The sequence below is a fragment of the Adiantum capillus-veneris genome, unplaced genomic scaffold (assembly GCF_014529385.1).
Source record: "Adiantum capillus-veneris isolate H3 unplaced genomic scaffold, ASM1452938v2 Hic_scaffold_607, whole genome shotgun sequence".
Taxonomy (NCBI): Eukaryota; Viridiplantae; Streptophyta; class Polypodiopsida; order Polypodiales; family Pteridaceae; genus Adiantum; species Adiantum capillus-veneris.
In genome coordinates, this window is record NW_028221652.1 from 19,112 (window position 1) to 36,151 (window position 17,040).

Below are 17,040 nucleotides of genomic sequence, written 5' to 3' on the forward strand. Positions count from 1 at the left end.
CCGACACTAAGGGTAGCAAAGAATATCAAATGGACTGGACATGAATTGTCAGAGAGGCTCGAAGATTTAGAAAAGCTTGATGAGCAAAGGCTGACTGTTGTAGCTCACATCTATGCTCAAAAGTGGAAACAAAAATAGTTTTTTGATTCCCATCTAGCTACAAAACATCTTCAAAAAAGGGAACCTAGTTTTAGTCTATTCCCTTAAGCAACACATTCCCAAGTTTAAGAAAAAGAAAAACAGACCGTTCGTCATTGAAGATGTATCTCCAAGTGGAGCAGTTAAGTTGTCCACTCTAGATGGTGAACCAATGGCTAATTGGATTAGTGGATGTCGTTTAAAGAAGTACAATTTGCCACTAACCAATGAATTGCTAGAAAGGATGCATGCAGCTAAGCAAAGAAAGATAAAACGATAGCAGGTTATTGATAAAGCCCAAGAAGAAGCTCGTCTTTGAGTAATCAAAAGGAAAGCTTCTCTCAAGAATCAACAAATACCTATTTCTATCAACACTCTGAAACTAGATGAACGACTATGAGAATTACAGGAAGATGCAGTGTATACAGATGAATGGTTAGATGGAATGGACCTTCGCATCAAAGTACAGATAGACAATCATAGCACAAATGCATTGGTTGATACAGGAGCTCGAGTAAATGCAGTCAGTTATTCCACATACAAGAAAGCTTCATTCAAAAGATCTTATTGAGTTTCATTCAAAACAGCTTTAAATGCTACACCCTTTAACCTTGTTTATGGTCTTGATGCCATACTGCCAATAGAATTTCTATTGCCGACACTAAGGGTAGCAAAGAATCTCAAATGGACTAGACATGAATTGTCAGAGAGGCTCAAAGATTTAGAAAAGCTTGATGAGCAAAGGCTGACTGTTGTAGTTCACATCTATGCTCAAAAGTGGAAACAAAAATAGTTTTTTGATTCCCATCTAGCTACAAACATCTTCAAAAAAGGGAACCTAGTTTTAGTCTATTCCCTTAAGCAACACATTCCCAAGTTTAAGAAAAAGAAAAACAGACCGTTCGTCATTGAAGATGTATCTCCAAGTGGAGCAGTTAAGTTGTCCACTCTAGATAGTGAACCAATGGCTAATTGGATTAGTGGATGTCGTTTAAAGAAGTACAATTTGCCACTAACCAATGAATTGCTAGAAAGTATGCATGCAGCTAAGCAAAGAAAGATAAAACGATAGCAGGTTATTGATAAAGCCCAAGAAGAAGCTCGTCTTTGAGTACTCAAAAGGAAAGTTGCTCTCAAGAATCAAAAAATACCTATTTCCATCAACACTCTGAAACTAGATGAACGACTATGAGAATTACAGAAAGATGCACTGTATACAGATGAATGGTTAGATGGAATGAACCTTCGCATCAAAGTACATATAGACAATCATAGCACAAATGCATTGGTTGATACAGGAGCTCGAGTAAATGCAGTCAGTTATTCCACATACAAGAAAGCAACAAGTCAATCTTTAATAGCAAGAATAGCGACTATTAAAGGATGCAACAAGAACCCAACACCAACATTGGGAGTAGTCAACTTAAATGTGATAGTACATGGATGTTCATGCTCTCGTCAGTTTGTATGCTTACAAGATGAACACATGAATGAAACAATGATTCTTGGAATCTCATGGATGTGGGCGTATAAGGCAGTACCAGATTGGGATACCAATCAGCTCAAGCTATTACCTAAAGGTGGACAACTCAATGTTCCAATTGCACCAAGCAAGGAGGAATGAAAAGGAGGTTATCAGTAGAGCAAACCGTGAAGCAATCAATCTTCTCCATCCTATAGGAAATCAAATGCTACAAGTAGCATGGAAGGAGTCATGAACATTTTGGGTCCCAAAAGCACAGCTTAAGGACAAGCCGATTCAAATCTGGGTGCCAAAAAAATCATCTACAGTACCAAAGACAGTTCGAAAGTTCAAAGCACAAAGTGGAGCATCTTTGAGCGGAGAACCTAAAACAAAATGAATTTGGAAGAAAAAGGAGCACTTATCTTCTTCTCAATTTGCAAAACCGATAAGGCAATGGAGAGTTAAGTCTCAAAGGACTCAACCACACAATTCTGACCAAGACAAACCAAGATACCAATGGTGGGTAAAAGCCCGACAACAATCAATATTTGTACCGACAACTTAGGATATCAGCATGCCAAAGCATCTTGATGGTACAATCAAGCAAGCAGCACACAAGCTACAAGATTTGCTCTTTGGAAGACAGCAAAAGAAAACCTCGACATCAGATTCCTTGAGTTAATTACTCAAGACCCAACTCTTGCACATGATAATGGTTTGGACTGCATTGATCTTCAAAGCATGGTAGATCCAACCAAGGCTATGCATAGACACGATTATTCAAAACATGCACATGATCGTCCCGGAGTACGCCATCTAGGACAGGTGGAAGGGAACTAAGTAATTAAGGGCAATGTTTGAAGAGGGAGGAAAAAGTTTGATATTAACGTGTGACTTTTTGAAAAATTACCTAATAGTGCCCTTACAAATCATCCACAGGGAAAATTTAATTGATAATATCTCCCCAATGAGTGTAAATAGTGTATATACTATGAGAAAATCATCAAAAAATAGTCTTTTTTGGTTATATTTCATCATTTTTTGTGATATTGGGACTTAAAATTGAACAAATCCAACAAAAAACAATAAAGGTATGTTTTCAATGGATTTTCTTAATTATTGGATTTTCACTTTGCCTTTTTAGCATATTTTGTTATTTGCTTTGATTTTTTCAATAAACAGGTCAAAAATTATTAATAAATAGCAAATGAGCTCAGATGAAAAACCTGAAGGTAATTTGATGATCAGAAAGACAAGGCAGACAGGCATAAAAAATTTCAATCAAATTGGCGGATGGAAGTGGGAAGCCCAAATCCGATTGAAGAAAATTTTTGAGTCTAACATAGATTTCACGGCCTAGTAGGACTAACAAGGGAATTTGGGGAAAAATGGTTCGGGAAGTCCGAGTATGGAAGTCCAAGTATAGAAGATATCCAGGGTAGTCTAAAATCACCTCATTTCTACTTGTCTCCCTTGGAGAGAGAGCTTTCGACCTTCTTCGCGTGCGATTTTCGGAGTCCACAGTTGGCCGTTTACAGCGCCGTTTCACACAAGACACGAGGGATAAGATCTATACTTATCAATGATTCATTTTGTAAGGTTGGTAGCTAGTCTAAACCCCAAGAAAAAACCTTAGAATCCGAGCAGTGCACAAAGTCCTACGACCAAAAATTGATCATAGCGGCATGTCAGCTCAACCAAATTGGATGAGACTTGAACTGTAGCATGTTCCCATATAATAGAACACTTCTATATCACCAGTTGACCATTCGGCAGGGGTTGAGGGGGGTCCCAAGTAGAAAAGCTAGGTTTTTGCCAGATGCCAGAATTAATTTCTGACTCCACAGTCAGCTTATAGATTGGGTCTATATACAATGTATATGGTTGGTTTCATAAAATCAATCAAGGCAAGCTCTCAATAAGCAGAAAATAGCTCGAAGGCTACAAAGCGTCAAATTTGAAATACGAAGTCAAACTGATTCCAAATGGGCCAAAATTGGATGAGTAGCTTCAGGACTATGTAGCGGACAAGTCCATAGCTTCAAAAGTGACTAACAAACTCCACAGACCATGTAGTCACAATAATTGGTGAATTCAGAGTTGACAAAGCAAGAAGTAATACCGACAAGACAAAACTTTACCAAATTCAATCTAGGACTTGTTTTAGGTGTATTGAATATGTTTAGGTCAAAATTTGTCAAGTTTTGCAAAAAAAGTTAACTGCTGCTATAAATAATAGCGATTATTTACTTTTACAATTTTTTGGCTTGAAAATGGTACCATCCTCTCACCTGTCTCACTAGTGCACACCTATTACATGCCACATTTCAAGTATAAGCCAAAATGATCAATAATAACTTGCAAAATTGTCAAAAAACGCAAAGAAGTCTGTTCAAACCAATTTTTGAGTTATCAACATTTTTTGATCCATATAACCTCAAATCTCATACACTGAGTTTACATCATGCTTAGAACCAAGTTGCTTCAAAAAATGTTCAATTTGATGAAAAAGTTAATAATTGCAATTATTTACTTTTTTGCCAAGATGGGGGGAAATTGCAACTTTGACCTTATGGGACCCAAGCACATGATGTCCCAAGCCCACTGACCAAGTTTGAACAAATTTGGAGCTCAAAATCTCAAATTTTTTATATATGTAATGTTTTAGAGACTGAAAGCCTAAATCGGGCACCATTTTCACCCTGTGCACTCAAATGAGCCCACACTTCACACAGAGTATCTAATTGCTATATATTTCAAGCCTATCATGCCAAAATTGCAAAAAGTTGAAAAATTTCCTTAGTTGTAAATAATTGCGATTATTTACTTTTGTTGGAAAATTTTGCTTGGACTTTATGATTTTGACCTTTACATGTTTTTATACATCTATGCATGTTCAAAAATTGATTTGAAGCAAATTGGACTCAATTTGTCAGCAATTCAGACTGAAGGACATTCATAGCGGAAATTGCAAAAAAATTCTAACTTTGGCACTCTATACACTTAACAGGAGCAATGCAAGCTGCGGAGAAGACCAAGAAGAGGGTCTCTCAAAAAGAAGAGCCGCAAGAGGTACCACCCTACCAAACCTAGTTCAGTAAAGACGGCCAAAGCAACGTACTTGTCTAGAGAACAGCTTGAGGAAAACAATACAACGGTTTTCACAGGCAGGTTTAAAAGTGAAGAAGGACATCAGGTAGAGCTACAACTACTACCAAAAGAAATTTATGATGTCGCAGAAAATCCTGACACAAAAGAGGCCAACAGAAGACTCGGCCTCAGAGAAGTCTACGACCAAGAACCATGTCGTGTAGAATTCCAGAAAGCCTATGAGCTCTTGTTTACAATTAAGGAAGATGGATCAGCCCAAATTACTGACCATCAAGGCCATAAAGTTGAAGTAGCCATCACAAAAGAGATTGTGGCCGAGGCTTTGAAGTTGACAACAGAGGGGATGACAATGAGGGCCTGTGAGACAGAAAGGCAGCAGGCACTTTCACCAAGGAAACTGCTCCGACAACCTTTGTGATGGGGTTGCAGGCCTAAGGGGGATGCTGCCTGAGAGGGGCCATGGCGAGGAGAAGAGCGTGCAACAGAAACGAGATCGAGAGAGAGAATTAGATACACAGCAAGCTAAAGAACACGCTTTGATTGATAATCTATTTTTTGTATAAAAACCTTACAATATAAATAGAAAAACTTGTCATGTATAACTTGACTTGCAACTAAAGCTGACCTGCATGATATAGGGCTTGTACCCACGAGCTAGACACTAGATAGTGGACATTCCCACAACTGGGCTTGCATACCCAACAACCCCCCCCTCAAGCCCAAACCACTGACTATGGACTTGATACAGATAGACCATGGCAGAGTCCAATGACCTGAAACCATGAGTAAAAGTCCCCCCCCCCCCTTGAATATAACATAGGTGTGTGTGTGTACTTCCCTCAAAAACCATTAGAGTGAGACATACCAGAACTCAACCAAACAACAAAGGGTGGTCTTACCACTTTGTATGTGGCAGCATCTATAACCCTTACAAGAGGGACATGACCATGATTGACAACTGACAAAATAAAACAAAGCTTTGACAAAATATAGATGATGTTATAAACAAAATCATGGCAGACCTATGAGATTGAATAGGTAAAACTAATTTTGAACTCAACATATTGTTGCTTGAGAAGGTTATGGAGAAGTCGTCGATCTTTGATGTCATATGTGAATCTGCAAAAGAGCTTGAAGATGAAGAATACTGTCAAGCACGATTGGTTTGAGTATCTTTAAACACCTTTTTTGCAATGAATTCATCAAAGCCAATTGCAATGGTTGCTTCAGCTTGAGCTCCATAGATCAACGGCTTGATTCGAGAAAGATGTATAGCACCAAAATACATCGGGTAAGTCTCACACAAAGCATACATCTCACAGTCTGACAACTCGATGCACTGGAGCTTTTTACATGCCTCTTGAATGGATGTGACCTTTGCATGAGCTGTTGGATCCATGTATTTAAGGACCATGTTGTGACGGCTAACAACAATCTCATCCTTCAACATCACCACTACACCAAAAGGTCCTCCATGGCTGCAGTTCACACCTTCATAGGATTTCTGATTGCAGTCCTTGTCTTGAATCTCCTCATGATGAACAACAAAGGTTGAGGGAACCGCTTAGAAGAAGAGAAAAGAGAATTTTTATAGTCGCTTTGCTCCTAGCACTTGCAACTCGTTGCGTTTTGTGAGGCTCGTATGAATGACCTCTTGGTTGGCCAAGACTCAAAAGCTTTTAATCAAATTCAATATAGCCTAACATTTCAAAAAAACAGTGTCAACTAGAAATGCTGCAGACAAGGAAGACGACGACGTTGATGGCTTCCTTTGCTCGCAACGGGCTGAGGAGGCCAAAATTGCAGATGATGCCATGTCAAACAATCATCAGAATTACAAGGCAAGCAGATTGAGGCAGGTTGTGTTGGAATTACTACAGGTCGATGACCCTGTTTTCTTCTTTGTAAGCGAATGTACCCGTGTTACTGAGTCGAGCCAAGCTCCTCCTTGCTTAGGCGGCCACCTAGGATCTGATACCATATGATGGGGTTGCGGGCCTAAGGGGGATGCCGCCTGAGAGGGGCCATGGCGAGGAGAAGAGCGTGCAACAAAAACGGAGCGGGAGAGAGAATTCAATACACAGCAAGCTAAAGAACATGCTTTGATTGTAATCTATTTTGTGTATAAAAACCTTACAATATTAATAGCAAAACTTGCCATGTATAACTTGACTTGCAACTAAAGCTGACCTGTATGCTATAGGGCTTGTACCCACAAGCTAGACACCGGATAGTGGACATTCCCACAACTGGGCTTGCATACCCAACACTTTGCCGATCTCATCCAGAAGCAAGTGGAAGAACCAGCACGGTTGTATCACCAGCACTTCCACTTTCTAGCAAAGAGACCTCCAAGGTACACAACACCTAATCATGCAAATGCAACTACATTCACCCAAGTGTTGAAGTCGACAAACCAGGCAACCCATTGATCACATGTAGCATGTGCTATCAACACTAAAGGGCACCAACAAAGAGGGTAAGATCACGTATCTGGGTGCACCTGAGGTATTAACAAGAATAGTGTGCCATGCTATTGGCATGGCAGACAATTTGCCACCTGCCCTAGATCAGAACACAAGGATCGTGTCGGCATAGCCATCTCCAAGAACCACCCGCTCGACAAAGAGAGTTTACAAATCTGATGAAGAGTCAGCAAAAATCTCTCATGAAGCACATAGTAGCAAAAGTTTAGACAATGAAGAGAAGAGAGACAGAAGAGAAGAGATGAAGAAAAAAGCAGTGGTTGCACACCAAGAGGAACCTCAGCAGAAGAAGGCGAGGTTTGAAAGGGAAAAACAAACCTACGAAAAAATCCGCCAAGCTGCAGTGAGGACCCGGCAAGTTGGGCTCCAAGAGATATAAGAGGACCCCGAACCAAGAATCCTATCAGGAAAGAACCAGAAGATCCCAAGGATTCTCTTGAATGCATGTACAAGGAAGCAGAAGCCTAAGACTAGAATAAGCTCAAGAGGCCGAAAGAAAAGCAAAGGAAGATGCGGCGAAGCAGTAGAGACAAGCTGAAGTGGCCCAACAAAGTGAAGCCCATCACGAACAGGGTGAGATGTCTCCTAGACCATCATCACCATATATAGAATAGGAGGATCACCCCATGCCAAGCCCTCCCCCTTCACCAATTGAGGGCGAGCAAGCCAAAGAGAAGGATCCTGAACCAGAGGAGATAGCAAGTTTTGAACAAACAAAGGCAACAGAGGTAGAAACCACACCTTCTACCACCACCCAACAGGAAATAGCCGAGGCATCCATGAAGCCTCATGGAGACAAAGCAGCCAAGGCAACCACACAAACTCAAGGAGAGGTAGAACCCCCACCACAACCACAAGCCACCGCAGCCCCACCCAAGGTGCCACACATAGAGACTGCTGAAACATCTAGGCAGCCTACATAACATGAAGATTGGCAGAAAAATGATGAAGTAATCCTGCAAGTTAATGAATATGCCAAGCAGATGCAGGAGATGACTGAGAAAATGTGAACAACAACACTTAGTCGCAGTGCTACGGCTAGAGAGCTTGAGATGGTTATAGAGGCTCTCCAAGGAGAGCTGGAGGACAGAATGAATGTCATCTCAAATTTGCAGAGACAAATCCAAAGGGCTAAGAGCTGAAGCTGAACAACACCAGCTGGCCAAAGAGAAGCAATAAAAGGAAATGGAGGAATTGGGTGAACTTTTCACGAAGTTATCAGACGCCTACAAGACCAAATACAAACAACTGACAGAGGTTACCAATGAACTCTTAACTACAACTCTATCAGTACAAAAGATCCAAGCAAAGCTCGACGTAGCAAATGCTTCACTGCAATATTCAGAGCAAAGGATCAATGATCAGGTAGCTTTCTAGAGACGGATAAGGGAAACTCCCACAGCTTCCTCGATCAAAGGTACAGACAAAGTATATAAGGCATTGGAAAAGAAGAATAAAGATCTTGAGCTAGAGCTAAAGCTAGAGCAGTCACAACAAAGAGACCTTGCACTGATGCGGGTACAAAGAGAAGAATAGTTGCTCAAGGAGATAACCGAGCTAAAGAGAGTCAGTCAGCTGCTACGAGAGGGATAGGCCGAGATGCAAGAAGAAGCTGGTACCTCAAAGCAACCAGGTATTGAAATTACCTCAGTCACTTTCGCAGAGATGGAAACATAGCCAACAGAAGGGGTGGGACAAGAAGAAGATTTCCAGGTACCACTACCGGATGCTTAGCAAGTGCCAATGTTCTAACTGTCTAAAGCTGAAGAAGACGCACTTAAGGAGCAGGTCGCTCAAGAAACAGATGAACAATGGAAAGCAGCAACAAATTGGGAGTTGAGAGTTCTCCGTTTAGTCAATGTTACTCAACTCACTCCCAACCAAATCAATGCACAATGGCATCAACAATCATTTCCATATCCTTTGATCAAGGTAGAAATTTTACAAGTCAAAGAAAGATTATACAAAGATATGCAGGAAGAAGGCGCACAGGAAGTCCATCCCAAGGGGAGAAAGAGTTGGCTGGACAAGAATCCGAGATATTTGATTCTGTTCACAAGAGCACTTGTAGCACTTCAGAAAGACCCGACTTTTTGTCATGTACCAAGGGTAAGGACATGGCAAGCACATGAAGCAATGACCAAGAAGTGGCTTACATGGCTGAATCATCCAAGGTTGCCAGCACCAGAAAAGGAAACAGTGAAAGAGGAATACATGGTGATAACCCTAACGGGTGCCATGACATTCTTCAAAAGTCTCCCTAATCTCTCATGTGCTATGCTCTACAAAATTTGCCAAATGCTGCTCACATGCATTGAAGCTTTTCACGAGCCAGAGCAAGCAGGAGCACCATGGATGTCATTCCTTGAAGGCAATAAGGGTCTTTGCTACGACCTAAGCGGCCAACCTTCCGAAGAAGTCCTTTATGGATTCTACTGGGTAGGGTCTTCATTGTCGACCATTTTTGGGCATCCTTGGGGCATTTGTTTAGGTCCTTACCACTCTTGGATTAGAAGCTGTCATTCTTCAAACTCCTTCTTCACTCTAGGTTGGTTATTCAAAATTTCTCCTTAAAGTCTACCATGCCTTCATAAGTGTTGGAAAGTTATGCGGCTAGCGGATGCTGTAATAGCAAGAACTCAACCAACAAACAAGAATTTCTTCTCATATTTTGTTTCCATCTCATCTTCTCTCTTTTTCGCTTCTTTTTTGCTGTTCCTCATTGCCTTTGATCAGGCTTTGATCTGCTGCAACAATTGATGCACTTTTTGGATATCTCTTTCATCGTCATCTTCGAGCTCATCCTCCTCCTCAAGATCATCTTCTGCCTTCTCAGGTACCAACCTTCGCTCTCTGTCAAATCGATTCTTGGTCCCCCTGTCCTTTCCTCTCTGTTCTTCCTGTGTTAAGACAATGCCATACACAACTTTGAGGGTCTCTTCTTGAGTATATCCTGTGTCGATTAGAACATCATATTGCTCCTTCTTCATTTGAATTGGATCCGTTGCCTTCTCCTCTTGCTGTATTTCGGGATTTTCTGGCACATCCACCTGCACTTCAGTAGCTGTTTCCTCCACTATCTTTTCCTCTTCTTCAGGACTAGACCCTTCTACCTTGCTCTTGCCCTTGTCACCTCCTTTTAATTCAGATTTAATGTGTTGAACTTCTGCTTCGGTGTATGGCTCTACTAGTTGCTGCTCCAATATAGCTTCTGATTCTTCATAAACCTTGATATATTGATCATACTGATCAATATGGGGTCTGGTTGAGCTGGCTCCAACTTTAGTTGGGTCTGGTACCCACTTTTCCTCAAAATATCCTTTTAAATCTCACTCGGCTCTAAAATGTTCAATCATCCTCTCCATTCTGGCGGCTTTCTGGCTCTTAGTTTGCTTGGGAGCGGGTTTCTTCTTGGTCTTCTTCTTGAGGGGCTCGTCTGCTTCTTCTTCTGGCTCAGAAACAATTTCTAGCTTCCGCCTTGCCCTTGTTGACACTCTCTTGGTGACCTCTGGCTAGTTTTCATCTTCATCTATCTCTTTTAGCCATTGGTTTTGCGAGGTAACCTTTGGCCATTGGTCCCTTGCTCCAATAGCTTCATAAGCTATCTTAGTCAACTCTTCGGCTCCCCCAATGTACTTTGGCTTCTTGTTCTGCATAGCAATTACTTCCTCATGAATGTGCTGAGCATAATTGACTTCCTTCAGGATGTTGCTTTGTATTGCCCAAGTGATGGTTGTGGCAATGGCATGTGGTGGTGTGGTATACTTTTGTGGCCTTTTGCTGCATATGTGTAAGAATTGGTTGTAGAGCCGACAAAGCTTTGCCGCTCTCGGATCTGCCATGTCTTCATAGGTGACATTTTGCTTCTTTGGCCCATACATTTCTATAGCTTCTCGTCTTTCTCTGACTGAGCTTCCTTTGTTGTGCAGCTTCAAAGCATCTGTAATGAGATGAGGAGTGATAATCACTTCAACTTTTTCCACGTCCCATGCTCTGAGTGTATCCATTCCATCTTTCTGTTTTGTGGTTACCAACTCATACACTCTTTAAGCATCTACTCCTGATGGTCTGGAAGTAAAAAAACTGCGGAGATCTACCCTTTCCAGGTATCTTCTTATCTCCTCCGTTCTGCTATAGTCCACCAGTTCTTGGGGAATCATTGGGATATCCACTGTTTGTCCCCGTGGGTCTCTGAAAGTACCTTGGTATATCTTTATCCCCTGTTCTTCTAACACCGCTTCTTCTATCCAAGTCTTTGTGGGTTTGAGAGTCTCTGGGAGGATAGAAAATGGATCGGCTTCTGCTATTGCTTCCCTGAGTGTCGGTCTCTTTCTCTTTGATGATGACTTTCCCGAATCCATGGATCCTGTAACTCCAATTTCAGAAGTTAGCGCCTTTTTCAGTACTGAAAGTGGAAATTAGGCTTTTAACTATCCAAATGACTTAAAAAATTGAAACATAAGCTATTCAGGGCCTAAGGATGCAATGCATATGGAAAAATATGACATTTGGGTGCAAAATCATGCTGGAGACATCATACGTGTATGATGTCTTTTGTGTCAAAATGGCTTGATATTGGTTGTGCTTGTAGCTAATAGTGCATACATCCATTCTATATGCCTGGATTTGAACTTGGGTCCCATTTGGTCAAGTTATGGTCATTTTAGTCGTGGTCAGGCTCTTTGCAAGATATTGAGTGGGAATTGGATTTTGTGATCCAAATTGGATGAAACTTGGTGGTTGGCTCTTAAATGGCATGTAGATCACTTATGTGTGGTGGTTGCAACTTGAAATGCAAAAATCAAGTAGGGAGACATCATACGTGTATGATGTCTTTTTGGGTAAAATTGAACCATTTTACATTGTAAGCTTGGATTTGGCTTTATATAGGCTTAGACAATGATTTTATGAAATTTGGGTATAGTTTGGACTAAAATTGGCTCTGGAGACATCATACGCGTATGATGTATTTTGTATCATTTTTGCATGAGATTGGTTCTGTGGGCTCCTCATATGATAATAAAGGACTGTGTGTACTCAAATCTGGACTCGAAGTGAGTATGATGAATTTTGGCAAGATCAGGCTTTAAACAGAGGATTTTTCGTTGATTGGGCTAATAGAGTGATCCCCTTGACCAAATGGTACCAAAATCCATATGTGGCATGTGTTTGATATATATAATGGATATATGATGAAAAATGATCAATTTTGGCTCTGTATGTCCAAAGTGACATCATACGCGTATGATGTCTTTTTGGCCAAAATGGTACTTTTTGGTTCCAGATAGCTTGTGCATGTGTTGAAAAACATCCCTACAAAGTTTCATTGAGTTTGGAGCTATTTTGGCAAATTTAGGGCCATAAGTCGGTTTTCTGCCCTACGTTGCGTCTTTTTAGTTTCCAATTGGTTTTTCAACTCCAAATCTCATGATACTTTGTACATTTGATGTTGTTAGCATATAGAAAGAGGCTATGCATTCATGTGTTCAAGATGATGTGAAAATCATGCTGTGAGACATCATACGCGTATGGTCTTTTCTTGATAAAAAAGTGTTTTTTTGTGCAAAGCATGGTTTGTGCTAGTGCCCTAAGCCCTGCTAACTAGTTTTCAACCTTAAAAATCATCAGTTTAGTTAAAAGCCCCCTTTGTAGGTATTTCAGTCTCCGAAGTCGTCTTATGGTGTTGGAGTTGATTTTCCTCGATCTTTCTCCTCGAGAGTTGCATCCCGAGCTCATTTGAGGTGTTGGGAAGTCGTCTATGTGGTTAGTTGGTTCCTTCTTTTCCACCTTTCGCCATTTGATTGCCTGAAAGAGTCTGTTTTCACCATTAGTAAGTGAAACGGCTTTCTTTTGGGTTTTGCTTGTACACATGTGTCATTGATGACTATTTGAAGTTGCTTGTGAAGTTTCATGGCAGTCGGTCGTCAATTTTGGCCGTTATGCCAAAATGACGCTTTGTGTGTCTGTCGCCGAATCCGTTGTTTTGACCCACTTTTGGTGGTCGCAACATGGAGATACTCCATGGTTGCATTGTCCTCGATGTTGTCAAGCTTCTCGTGAAGTTTGGTGTCGTTTCGACAAGTTTTTCCTGTTTGCCGCTTTTGCAGGCTCTCTTGACCTAGGGTTTTTCCAGTTGGTCTTTCTCGTACTTTGAGAGGTAGGAACTCATCTTCTACCCTAGGGTAAGCCACCTATTGGTTCTTGCATGGTTTGGTTAGGCGGTTGTGCCTCTACCTAGCATTCTACCCCTTTCCCGTCTGCTCTTGTTTCTTTGTTTTGGTTAGTTTTCGCGACAAAAGTTAGTGATAAGCATCAAAAGCTTATGGAAATGAGTCTACCTCTCATACATGTAGTCCTCTGAGCTCTCGTAGCGGTCGTAGAAGGCTATAGAAGGTCGGATGCTCCTGTGTGCTCTTTGCTCTCTCCAAGTGGGCAATAGTGCAAATGAGCTTGTAAGTGAAGTAAAAAATACTTAACTCTGGACTTCCCGGCTCACTTGTTACCAAATTTGACATGTGCTCCTACCTCGTCATGAAATGCACTTTAGGATTTGAAATTTCTCAATTTGGACTCCGTTTGACCTGTTTCTGAGAAATTTGTCCACTTTGCCAAAATTCTGCCATTTCGGGCTTTCCGCAACTTTTCCCGAATTGTGCCCAATTTTTATCATGGGTTGCTCTTGTCATTAGGATCATCACCATCTATTCTTTTCTTTTTTCTGATCTCGTTTCACATGTTTTTTTATTTTTCTTTTACTTTTATTAAGAAAATCCTAAAAAATAAAGAAAAATAGCAAATTGAAACCAAAAAATTCCAAAAATACACCATAACTAGCTGGTAACCCCATGTATATGTATATACACTTATTTGTGGTTTCTCGGCTTGGATTACCACTTTTTTGCTCCAAAAACATGCATATTTAGTCGTATTTACAAACTTAGAGACTCAAATTCATAATTTGATCTTTTATTATTGCAAAACAAAGTATATATAAGGGCATAGATATTATCAATATCCGCAATCAAGCATTAAAAATTCAAAATCATGTAAGACACTGCCCTCATAATATCATTTTCTTTGTCCTTATTGCTTGTAGTTCCTGTATACCTGTATACCTCCCCCCCTCCTACTAGTCTGAGTCCTCCCGGACGACTATGAAGTGTCTGAGGGTGAAGCATTGTAGTTGTTGTTGTCATGCCTGGTGAAATAGCAATATTTGCAATAATTTCGTCTTTGTTTGATTGTCAGGCTTTTGGGAAATATTTGGGGTATCTGTAGCACTGGTGTTGTAGAGTCAGTACCTGGGTTCTTGTTGACATTTGTGTCCTTTTTTATAATCCAAATCTGCTTCCGATTTTCATGTGCTTGCCACAAACTCTTTGCTACCCAAATCTGCTTGACTTTAGGTTGTGATGTCTCGATCCTTGAATACTGAGGATTCTCTGTTGATTGTACTGAAGGGAGTTCCTGTTTACAAATCTTTGGAATCCAAATTTATTTGCTATGGCTTTGTGCTGTCATCAACTTCTTTGGAATCTAGATCAGTTTCACTGAATTTGGCTGTCTTAAATCACTCTGTTGTTTGGTGTTGAAGACTTTGTTTTCCACCTTTGTTCTCTCTGGCACAACGTTCTTTAGCTTCCATACCAACTTTGAGTCTGTCTTTATCCAAGGTTGAGCTGTGCGTGTATTTTCTGTCTTCTCTACCCATATCTGAGATTTTTTCTTTGAGGAGCGTTCCGGTTGTGTAGACGTGGATTTTGGTTGCCATCGCTCCTTCTTCACCTCTTTAGGTCGTTTACCCTTGTCATTGGATTCTTCGGCTTGCACTTGTACGGTTGCTTTGGAGAACAGAATGGATTGACTTTCCTCCTCATATTTGATGTTAACTGAATTTGAGCTCCAATTAATCATCGCATTATACTGCTTTTTCCATGGTTGCCCTAGTAACAACGGATGTTGCGTAGCTTTGTCTTCAACCACATAAAACATATGTGGATACACATATTGATTTATCTGTACGTGCAATATTGTGCATCTGATTGCCTTAATTGAGTGTGTTGAATAACTCTTCAACTCCTGTTTGGCAATTTGCATCTTAGTGTCATGTTTCAATTGTTTGTACAAACTGGCTGAAAGCAGGTTAGCTTGTGCTCCTGAATCCAATAGTGCTCTGGCATGAATCTGGTTTGGCCCCACTTTGACCTCGATGATGGGCTCTACTTTGTCTTCACCCATCTTTGATACATTGACTGCGTTTATTCATAAGGCTCCTTCATTGCATTGTCGCTGACGCAGTAGTCTTCTTTTCTCCATTCTTTCTTTTGCTTCCGCTTGCGCTTCCTCGACAATCTTTTTCTTTTTCTGAAGTCGCAGTTGATCTTGATGTATTTTGAGAAGCATGTCCTGGGTTAGTGGCAAATGATACTTCTTCAATCTGCATCCACTAATCCAGTTTGGCATGCTGTAATAGCGAGAACTCAACCAACAAACCAGAATGTCAGACGAGGACGGAGCTTGACCCGCAGGCGCATGGAAACAAATAAGTGAGTGTCAAATCACCTACTCGACCTTCTAATGACAATCACTACCAAGGAAATCAAACCTAAGTTCTCAAATACGCAAATGACTAAAATCCGTACTACAACAAATGCTATCCAAAACATGATCTAAAGTCATCAAATCAGCCTCAAACTCAAAGGGGAGTCTATACACCACGTAAGGACAGTACCCTATGAATTTACACTCTAATCTCAACCTGCAAACACTCCGTGTGGTAAACGCGTATGAAGACAAGCCGAAAAATTCACCTGACCAAATTTTGACTCAGATGGTACTAATGTGTAGCTCTACTCGCTATGGTTCTATCGATATATGGCACACTCAATTCCGACACACAGGTAGGGAGAAAACTCACATAGAAGCTCGTGGGAGCTCACCCCGCGTAGAAGTCGAATGCACGCACGCTTGGTATCGGTGCGTAGCTCTCGCTGCCGTTGCTAACACAATGGCGGTGTCGCTTCTCCAATGGCGGCTCCATAGCTCGCATAGCAAGAGGATAAGACTCTCTCTCTCTCTCTCACTCTCTCTCAGACATAGTCGCGGCACTTCAAAACTTATCTTTTTTTAAGATTCAAAAAATGTCCTTAGGTTTACAATAATTGGCTCTTATACTTCAGCCTTGGAGGTGTGAACACATCTCTAATCTAATTACATAAGCAGGTGAAACTACTTGGGGAATACAAGCTGGAAACTCAATTGAGTCCCGCTAATTACAATGAATCGGCTCCATAAAAAATGAAATGTCGAAAATACATTTATTACAATAAGTGTTTACAAAAATATGAGTGTGAGCAAAAATGTATAGGTGTAGTCCTCCTCTCAACAATAATCTAGTGCTCACCTTATCTTTATGACTATAATGTGTAGTGGTTCGATTCTACGATATTGTGAATGAGAGCACTATATATGAGCACTAAGCTCATATATATAATTGAGTCAAGAGTGGCGTCTTCTTCTCCTCAAGGCACTTATAGTGCCTGAGGTTGACTACACATTTTTTGCTAACCTAATATAACGTCTCTATTCACGTTATGTTTCTTAAATGGTGGAATCCCTACTACTAACATAATATACTACTACTTGCTTCATTTTATATATTGGAGGAAGATGTGTTAAGTATGGAGCCTGATTTACCCTTGTAATTTTATGTGGTAAAAGCGCACATTTGTAAGGCCCCCATTATGAGGAGAAGCCATCGTGCGTGAAGGAAAATCACTCACCGGAAACCAAAATTTTCACGGACAAGAATCAGGGGCAACTTTAAAGGCCTCGGGGGCG

At 40.8% G+C, this 17,040-nt stretch overlaps 1 pseudogene; it reads right to left on the minus strand.

The window, feature by feature from the left end:
• Window positions 1-5,864: 5,864 nt before the first annotated feature.
• LOC147416685 (guanosine deaminase pseudogene) lies at window positions 5,865-6,530 on the minus strand (annotated as a pseudogene).
• Window positions 6,531-17,040: the final 10,510 nt, after the last annotated feature.